The 10,197-nt window shown below is 41.7% G+C and overlaps 1 long non-coding RNA gene across 1 annotated transcript; it reads left to right on the top strand.

The window, feature by feature from the left end:
• The first annotated feature begins 6,842 nt into the window (after positions 1-6,842).
• On the top strand, positions 6,843-9,558 carry LOC123459302. The gene is made up of 3 exons (XR_006636206.1): positions 6,843-6,913; positions 7,714-7,752; positions 9,471-9,558. It is a non-coding gene; the product is annotated as an uncharacterized LOC123459302 (long non-coding RNA).
• The last annotated feature ends 639 nt before the right edge of the window (positions 9,559-10,197 follow it).

Below are 10,197 nucleotides of genomic sequence, written 5' to 3'. Positions count from 1 at the left end.
TAACCTGTACAGGAGCTATTTTTATGGAAGGGGTCAGATGCCACAATTGTATTTAAAAATATTTTTATTTATTTATTTGAGAGAGATAGAAAAATGGATATATGTGTGTGTGTGTGTGTGTGTGTGTGTGTGTGTGTGTGTGTGTGTGTGTATGGAGAAAGAGAGAGAGAGAGAATGCACTAGGCTCTCCAGCCACTGCAAATATCCTTCAGGTGCATGTGCCACCTTGTGCAACTGGCTTATGTGGGTCCTGGGGAATCAATCCGGGGTCCTTTGGCTTTGCAGGCAAGTACCTTAACTGCTAAGCCATCTCTCCAGCCTCACCCCCAATTTTGCTTTCATATTCACACAATACTCAAGGCAGAACCATAGCATGATTTCAGATAGAAATCTATAGTAGACAACTTTTTAAAAATTTTATATATTTATTTGTGTGTGTGTGTATGTGTGTGTGTGTGTGAGAGAGAGAGAGAGAGAAGGAAAGAAAAAGAGAGAGAGAGAGTGATAGTGGGCATACCAGGGCCTCCAGCCACTGCAAACAAACTCCAGTATTATGTACTATACTACCTTGTGAATTTGTCTTACATGGGTCCTCAGGAATTGAACATGGGTCCTTTGGCTTTGCAGACAAGCACCTTATCCGCTAAGCCATCCCTCCAACCCAGTAGACAATCTTTCTTTACTTCTCTCTTGCAGTCCCTAAGACTTCATTCTCCTTATGTTTGTAAATGTTCATGTCTATCCACCAAAGTCTACGTCAGACTGCACCTCATCTTTCAATCTTCTGCAATTCTTACATGTGAAAATAAAAGCTCTTGACTTCCTGAATTTTGAATGGCTTCCTTTTGTGACTTGAATATTTTCTGCCTTTGCATATATATCTAATTTGTCCCTCAAAATAGGTAACATCTTCAGTAATTTTGGCAAAGTACTTTGTATTATCTTGAAATATTTGTGCAGCAAAAGTAAATATACTACCTCATGTTTAAAATTTAAGAATGCAGTCTTAGTACTTATTCTGGTTCAAAATCTTAGGTGTGTTGGCTTTAATTGTTGCAACATAGGAGCACAGCGAATCATGGTATAATCCTTCCCAAATCTTGCTCGGCCTATATCACAGGGCTCTAGCAAGTATTCTACAGGCTTTCTTCTGTTTGGTCAGTTAGGTCAAGATGTTTTCACTATTTTATGGTTTTACTGTTTTTTGTTTTGTTTTGTTTTTCGAGGTAGGGTCTCACTCTACTCCAGGTTGACTTGGAATTCACTATGGAGTCTCAGGGTGGCCTCAAACTCACGGAGATCCACCTACCTCTGCCTCCCAAGTGCTGGGATTAAAGGCATGCGCCACCACGCCTGGCCTGATTTTACTCTTAAGAGTCTTTGTCTGTTGTTGTTGTTGTGTGTCTGTTTTTCTCTCTTCTCATTCCTTCCATCCCAGACTCTTTCTTATAATCCTCCTCTAGCGATTCTTTCTTTAACCTGCCACTTTCGTTTCTCAGTCTCTTGGTGGCTCTTCGTGTTTCCTTCTGTTCCCTGTTCGCTGTTCCTTCCCCCTTCTGCCAGCCAAGAGCTTCCATCCCTGTCCACGGTGCTGAACGAAACATAAGCAGTTTAGATTTAGCCCATTGTACGGTTTTAGGAACTACTAAGACCATGCCAAATCAAACACGGCAATAGGAAGTGAGTTCCGATTTTGTAGAAATCTAAAGAAACAACAAAAGCGGGCTGAAGAGACGGCTAAAGTGGCTTAAGGCGCTTGGTCCACAAGCCTGCTAACTACTATGATTCCCTCTGGAATGTGAATCCCAGCACCTAAGTGATGCTGGCTGCACATGCACATGCGTCTGTAATCCAAGCTCGTCTACAACAATGGCAGGTGGAGACAAGAGAATCCTGAAACTTGTAGGGCCAGCTGGCCTGGCCTTCCCAGTGGCAAAATCACAGAGGAGACCCTGTGTCAAGCAAGTTGGGAGGAGAGAACCAACAACCCCAGGTCACCATCTGACCTCCGCACGTGTGCCATGGCATGCACACGTGTGTGCGTGTGCCCGTTCACAATCACCATTATCATCATATACGAACACGTACGCACCTAAATGAAATATGACAGGAGCTCATACTAGTCAGTCATTTTTCATGTTTTAACTTAACTTTATGTATTATATTTGTCCAAGTCAATAGCTCGAAAAATCCGTACATGCCAAACTTGTCCTTTCTTGGTAGCCTGTACCTCTTCTACCCAAATTTTTTAAAAGTGCCAAATGTATATGTTGTATAAGCTATTTTATAAGTCATTTGAACTTTTGGTAATTATTTTTGCTTCAGGAAAATGAAGGAGAGAGATGAACCCAAAGCCACAATTAGTCGATACAGATCGGATGACACCTTGGACAGGTAAGGTACTGGTGAGAGCTGTCAGTGGAGAGCACACACAACATCCAACACGTGTTACTGCATTAAGTCCTATTTCTTATGAAGTTCTTCATGCTGGGATGTTGCCAAAGCAAGCTTCCCTCTAGGGCTGTTTTATCTCAAGTGAGAGAAGCCTGTATGGATTGAATTACCTCCTTCAAAATTCACATCATCATAATGACATAGGTCATCTTTGCTAAAGCTCTAGATTTTAAGAAATGGTAGATTAATATGAAGGATCCTTATTTAGTGGTGAGGCCTGTGTGGTATCCGTTAGCTCAATTTAAAAATGAAGAATATAGTGATTTCAGTGCATGTGAGCAGTCCTCGTTCCAACACTGAATTCTTCTATCCATTTCCTCCAGATGGTGGAGAGACTACTCAGAAAGAGATGGCAATATTTAATAACCAAGTGGTTTTTGACCACTCTAGGCTAGGATAAAGGCATTAATTATTTGCTTTGGAAGATAGAAATGTGCTTCTGGCTCACTCTTGAGTTCCTGTGTGCCTCGAAGATCAAGATTGTTAGACCACGCCTGTGGTAGGTACCCTTGGCACAGATAGAACAGGCCCATTCATCCCTATACAGGAAATTGAGACACTTCTATGTAGGTTGAAGTTCGTAAGTCACATTTCCCCCCACCCCCACTTAGGTTTGGTAGGTGCTTACTAAGCATAAGTAAAAGGTAAAGATACTGTCTTGATCAAGACTTGGGCACAGCGTTACCCAGTGATGGCCATACTTGAATTTGCTCCTTGTCATGAAAATGTGTCATTATTGTAGACAAAAAAAAAAAAAATGACATCTTCTGGATTTTAGGCAGATATACTGAACTTTCTAGCATTGCATAGACTCAGAAACAGGCCAGTGTTGATTAACATAGCAAACGCACTTAGTTCTCGGCCCTCTGTGCGCTTCCAAGTCAGCCTCCCGAGTGAAGACCATCTGCGTTGGCTCCTTTCTCTCCTTTACCAGCCTTGCAGAGACAGATTTGCAGATGTACACGCACAGTGCTTTAAGAAGAGGTAGAAAGATGACTCTGGTCACCTACCTGGCCCCTGCAGCGTGTCCTGATTGTGACATAGTTAATTGAAAAGGAAAGCCCTTCCCTGGGGACAAGTTTTAGGGTGTAAGGACAAAGCTTCCAGAAAGGTTGCTCAGTGGAAGGCCCAAGCCTTTGGAAGGACATACGGCCGAATGGGTCAGGGCAAGATCCGACCTCTGGATGCCAAGGATCAAGCTAGACTCTGTAGACACGCCAGGCAACTTGTGTGAGGTGTGCAGGGCTTTGGAACTTGGCTGATGTCTTTGTCTCCCTGCCCCTCATCCTCAAATTCGGATTTAATCATTCCGATGTCGCCTTGCTTTCAAACGCATAAAAAGATTCGAATTATTCAGTCAAGACTCAGCTCAGAGGCCACGGGCTTCATCTCGTGCTCTAGCAAATGGGACTAGACTGTGTGACGTCTACACAGAGGTTCCGTGGAATACTTTCAAGTAGTCTTGCTAGCTCATTGCCCAGGCACTAAGTATGAAAGTAGATTTGAGGAGGGCACAAGGGTCAGTAAGTCACGGCAAACCCTAAAGCAGGAGTCAGACTTCCGTAATGAAGGCCACCCCAGAACATTACTCGTGGACCCACCTCTGGGAGAAAAGGATCAAATGTATCTGGGGTGCTCGCTTTGTACAATTTACTAATGACGCATTGATGCATTAGAATAAAAATGCATATTTTAAGAGTTTCCTTTTGAAATACGCACTGTGGGTAGAAACATGGAGTGTCAGGTAAATAATGATGTTTGTGATTGGAATGATAAAAGTCCAAATCAGTGAAGTTGGCTGATTTGGAAAGCCTAGGTGATGGCGCCCCCTTGTGTTCCATTGTGGAAGTGTAACGTTTTCCTTGATTTTTGTTTTAACTTGCTACTAATGGTATTATTTCCCAGACAAACTCATATTAAAATACTTGCTTTATATTATAATTAGTACTTTTGGTAGATCTGTCCTCCGAATGACCTCGGAGAGACTATGGTAAACAAATACTGATAATATACCAACAGATGTATGACACAGGGCCCCATTGCAAACTCGGCAGGTAGGTAGGTTCCTTCCTATTTAATTTGTGGAAAGTCCCATGCCTTCTTTAAGAGCCTCTATCTTCATCTGTAAAGTGAAAATAATTACCATACCTTGTAGTTATTATTTAAAGAATAGAAAAAAAATTAAGGAAAGCATCATCAAAAACTAGGTTTGCTACTTTTATTTTACAACATATACTTTTGTCTGCCTAGATTTACACTGTGGAATTCTTAACTTCGTTTAATTTTAACAGCAAAACTCAAATTGGAGACATTTAATATTAAGGTTGTATTTGTTTTAAAGGGTATTTTTCTGATATAGTGATTTTGTGAGGCTATTTATTTTTAAATCTTGTATCAGGATCTCAGAAACGCCTACAAAATCTGAGTGAATAGAATTTCCAGGGGGACCTCTGTGTTTTGGGAGTATTGATTAACTGATGTCATGGTGGGGGTACTGATTTACTAAAAGCTCCTGAATTTAAAACTTCTTTGACCTTCAGAGGCTCCTGTAAGGGCAGGAATACTATGATTACTCTAGACGTGAGTTTCCTTTTTTCTTTTTTGAGGTGAGGTTTTGCTCTAGCCCAGACTGACCTGGAATTCACTTGGTAGTCTCAAGCTATCCTCAAACTGACAGCGATCCTCCTACCTCTGCCTTCCAAGTGTTAGGAGTAAAGGTGTGAGCCATGATGCCTAGCTTACACATGAGTTTTTGTACAAAGGTCAAGGATTTATTGTGGACAGTCTGTACTATCCAAAATATGGAGTTCTACATGTTGGAAGCAGTTAATCAGCCGACGTTTCTTGCATATAAGAGCTATCAGCTTATGGTGTTGTGTACCAGAAACAGAAATTGTGTTTGGGATTCATCTGGAAGTTTTAATGTTAGGGTTATAACCCACAATTTTAGTTACACAAATCAAGATGATATCTAGAAATTGAAGTTTTCTTTAGGTTATGACAGTGAAGTCAAATTTTACCCTATATCAATTAAAAAAAAAAACAATCAAGTTAGTATCCACCTTAAGAATGCTTACAAGTTCTATTCTAAATTGTATGGTAAAGGTTATAGACAGTCAGGGCCCAATGTCATGCATTCTCTGTTCTGCTGGTCTGTAGGATGCTTCCAAAGAGTGGGGCAAGGAAGGGAGGAGTAGGAACTGAAGCCAGGAGGCTCCACTGTTGGCTCAGAACGGTGCTATTCTCCATTTGTCACTCTTGATTCAAAGGGAAGAGAAACACACTTTTTCCTACCCTAATCTCTTGAAAGAGACCTAAGATTACAGAGTTTCAGCCATCTGACAGCCTGTTGTGGTCTGTTACCAAAGTTTCAGTAACTTACTTCTGTCAAGGTAGAATAATTGTTTTAGTATCCACTACTCTCACGTTCCCTAACCCTAGCACAACAGAACTCACTGTTTGACCTGTAGGATGTCTGGTGAGATTTGCTAGAATGCAGGCAGTGACTTGGGCACTTAACTTCCTTCTATGATGTCATGCCCTTTCCAACCCATGGACAGAAAAACCATATGGATGGTGATAAAAGGGTACAAACCACAACAACAAAACTATGCAAGTGGTTTGGCGGTGGGTCAGGAAGTGCTAATTACCACTTTTGCCCACAATCTTTAGAATTCAATCAAGTAATCCCAGCTTCTTTTCTTTTTTCTTTTTTTAATTTTTATTTATTTATTTGAGAGCGACAGACACAGAGAGAAAGACAGATAGAGGGAGAGAGAGAGAATGGGCGCGCCAGGGCTTCCAGCCTCTGCAAACAAACTCCAGACGTGTGTGCCCCCTTGTGCATCTGGCTAACGTGGGACCTGGGGAACTGAGCCTCGAATCGGGGTCCTTAGGCTTCACAGGCAAGCGCTTAACCGCTAAGCCATCTCTCCTGCCCTTCTTTTCAATTAATAAAGTAAATATGGTCTTCCTGTGTGCTGAGGAGGAAAGAGAGTGAGGTTAGCAAACACAAAGTATTGTTAATGTCACAATAATAAAAGAAGTACTGAGGTATTCCACTGATGCCTCTTAGCAACACAGAAAGCATTGTCATAACTAGATGTATTACTGAAGAATGAAAATATGAGAAATAATGAATGAGTTAAATGCTCCATGGATCAGGTAGGTGAATAGCAGAAGTCAACACACTTTTAAAATTCAAAACTTTGTCAAAATGGACTCCTTCATGGCTTTGATGTTTTTAAAATGTCTGATGTTTTTAATGCCTGAAAATAGTTATTTTAAAGACAGTGGTTATACTGTGAGGTTATTCGTGCAGGAAAGAGATTTGGAAGGACTTTTGTAACCTAAACATTAATCCAGACGTTTGTGTTGTTTCTTTATGAAGGATCCCAGACAGAAACGGTGCTGCTAAAACGTATAAGGCCAACTCCTTGGATAACCAACTAACCAATAGGTACCCGTGACTACTAACTCTGGGAAAGGCTCAAGTGTAATCTCTTTCTAAGTGGCACTTATTTACACTTAACAGTTCTTGAATCGTGCTTACTGTCTTTCTGCAAATTATTATCTTTTACATTTTTAGGATAAAGTTTCTGGAGTAAAAGGCTTTGCTCTCGCTTGTGGCTATAAAAGGAAGACCCGCTGCTTCAGGCCATCATTCTTACCATGTTTAGGGTTCTGTTTAAGAGTATAAAACACATTCAGAGGTAAATTTTATACTCCTATTATGAAGAAAAATGACTGAAGCCAAGGAATTAAAAACAGTCTTGAACAATATTACATTTTCTGAAAATAATCCTCTTGGCATCCAATACAGGAGATTAAAAAAAATAATAAAATCAGAGCTGGAGAGATGGCTTAGCAGTTAAGTGCTTGCCTGTGAAGCCTAAGGACCCCGGTTTAAGGCTCAATTCTCCACGACCCATGTAAGCCGGATGCAAAAAGCAGAGCATGCATCTGGAGTTCATTTGTAGTGTCTGGAGGGCCTGGCGCGCCCATTCTCTCTCTCTCTCTGCCTCTTTCTCTCTTTGTCTGTTGCTTTCAAATAAATAAATAAATAAATAAATAAAAATAAACAAAAGAATTTTAAAAATCAAATCATATAATCATACTATTCAAATTGTCGAAATACTGGTGCTTTCTTTTTCTTTCTAGCAAATAAATCTAACACTTTTTAACAACTCTAAATTCATGGAAAAGTACCAATGGAGGAAGTATTAATTGCTCAAAGTACACTTTTTTCTCTCTCATCAGAACCTTGTCCACGTTCAGATCACCAGAAAAAACCAAGTCGTAAGTACTTTTTAAATTGGTGTGTATTTCATATACATGTTTAAAAAAAGAACTTTTTTTTTTTTTAACTTTTAGCCCAAAGTGTCATTGGAACATAGACATAGGCCTGTGGCTTTGGCAGTTATAAGTAGAGGAGAGTTACCAGAATGTAAAGACTGAAATATTTACTTACTGAAAAAGCTTACCAACCAACACTTCAACCAAATATACCAACATTCAGATCACCCCCTTTTACCTTCTGTTTTAAAAATGCACCCTTTGTTTGTAACAGTGACCTTCTCATTGTTGGGACGAAACACAAGACCAGAAGCCGCTGATGGGAGGAAAGGGTCTATCTCAGCTTACTGACGCCAGGAGAAACTTAATCATGCCAGGGAAATGATGGCAGAGCAGAGGGTGGGCATCACATCTTGCGATAGCAGCTGGAAAGTAGCAGCAAGAGTGATCCCTGGCCAGCCGGGTCTGGGTGATACCACCCCCAGGGCCTGCCCCAACTACCATGCTCCCTCTGTCAAGGCTCCAGCTCCCAAGTTGCTACCAGCTGGGGATTGAGCATGAAGCTCATCACAAACACACGAGGCTATGAGGGCATTTCACGTCCAACCTACCACGCTATTTTTCTCCTATTCCCTTTTATTAATTGAGGTTCTCTAGAGGCTCAGAACCAAGAAAATGAACATATACTATCAAGGGGGCTTATTAGATTGCCTCGCGTGATGGGCAGTTCAATAATGGCTTTCAGCAAGCTGGACTTAACATCTGGTAGCTACTCGGTCCATGAGGTCGGAATTCCCATCTAGCACTGAAGGCCTGGAGTATTCCTGGAGAGCCACTAGGCTCCAGGCCATGTTGGCAGAGGGGAGAACAGGTACCACCGGGTTTCAGAGGACAGCCAGATGAGAGGCATTGCTTTCTCTGGAAGCCTCTTTATGTGTAGGTGCCACTGGAAAAGCCACGCGCTCTGGGGGAGGTCTTCCTCCCTCTGGTAAACCCTTCCTGGAATTGCCTTCGCAGACCTGGCTTGAGAGGTATTCGGTGTCAAGTTGAGATGACAACAGAGATCAGCTGTCACAACACTCAACTCTTCCTTGTTTTACACCTCATCTTCCTCCTTAGTAGTTGTCGTATCTATGACTTCCCTCGGGGAGCCCTGAATCATGAACCCACGATTCTGTTAGTAACCTATTAGATGACGTACCTTTTTCCTGGTGTTTATAAACAACACAAATCGGGAAGACTTTCAGGTTTAATTAGCTTTTAAATGTGTACTTTCATATAACTTTCATGCTGAAGAGAATTCTTAATGTCTGAAGCAGGCCAAATGGGCAATTGAAATGGTGCCCATTTTAACATCTTTCTCAACCTAATACTTTCAATGAAAAAAAAAAATCGCTGTAAAATTCTGATAGTCACAACATAATTGTGACATTAAGAGAACACAGCTCTGTAGAACGTCACAGCTATTTGGCTTGACTTTCAATGAGCATCATCTGATGAGTGACGTCTTCACTCTGTCATTTCTGTTTTTAACTAGTTACTGGAAATTCTGGTAGCACGCCAGGCAGATCAAGTAAGGCCAACCATTTTTTATTACTTTTCAGTCCTCAACTTCTATGTTTTACGTAGATAGACAGTAGGCTTCAGTATGATGAGAAGACTATATTTCAAAGGTGGGGAGACACATAATGTCGTGATTTCTTGTTCTGATTGTTAAATAGGCGGCCTGGTGGCTTGATGAGTGCAAACACCCCCACCCCCACCCCCACAGCTTCCACCTCCGCCATGGCCCCTGTGAAGAAAAAGAGGTAAGGTGGGCTCCCGGTGTCTGCCTCTTGCTCATGTCTGGCACATGAGTGTCCTTTATTAATTGTCAGATCATCACCCAAGACGCCCCGGGTATGTCCAGAGTGTCCTCCCTGTTCCCTTGTCTCCTAATGGGGAGATCTAGTGTCTGCGTTCTGCTGCCCCCAAACCTCAGCCCTTTCCCTAGTCTCTTTTTCAAATGCTGCAGTTCCTTCAGGGCCTCGAACTTCCAGGTAACGTTTTGTTGTGGTGGTGTGGTGTGGTTTTGTGGTTGTGTAATCCTACGTATGGACCCAAGATCCTTATTCATTTTAGGCAAATATTCTACCATTGATACTTCCAACTCTTCTAGGTAGTGCTCTTTTTTTTTTTTGTTTTTTCAAGGTAGGGTCTCACTTTGGTCCAGGCTGACCTGGAATTAACTATGTAGTCTCAGGGTGGCCTTGAAATCACAGAGATCCTCCTACCTCTGCCTCCCAGGTGCTGGGATTAAAGGCGTGCACCACCACGCCTGGCTGGTAATGTTTTTTAAAAAAAATTATCTCTATTTATTAGAGAGAAAGAAGGATACAAAAATAGGCAGGTACAGAGGGAGGGAGAGAATGGGTGTGCCAGGGCCTCCAGCCACTGCAAATGAACTCC

The sequence above is a fragment of the Jaculus jaculus genome, chromosome 3 (assembly GCF_020740685.1).
Source record: "Jaculus jaculus isolate mJacJac1 chromosome 3, mJacJac1.mat.Y.cur, whole genome shotgun sequence".
In the NCBI taxonomy this organism is placed as follows: Eukaryota; Metazoa; Chordata; class Mammalia; order Rodentia; family Dipodidae; genus Jaculus; species Jaculus jaculus.
Note: the sequence above shows the minus strand (reverse complement) of the source record. Positions and strands in the feature narration are given on the sequence as shown.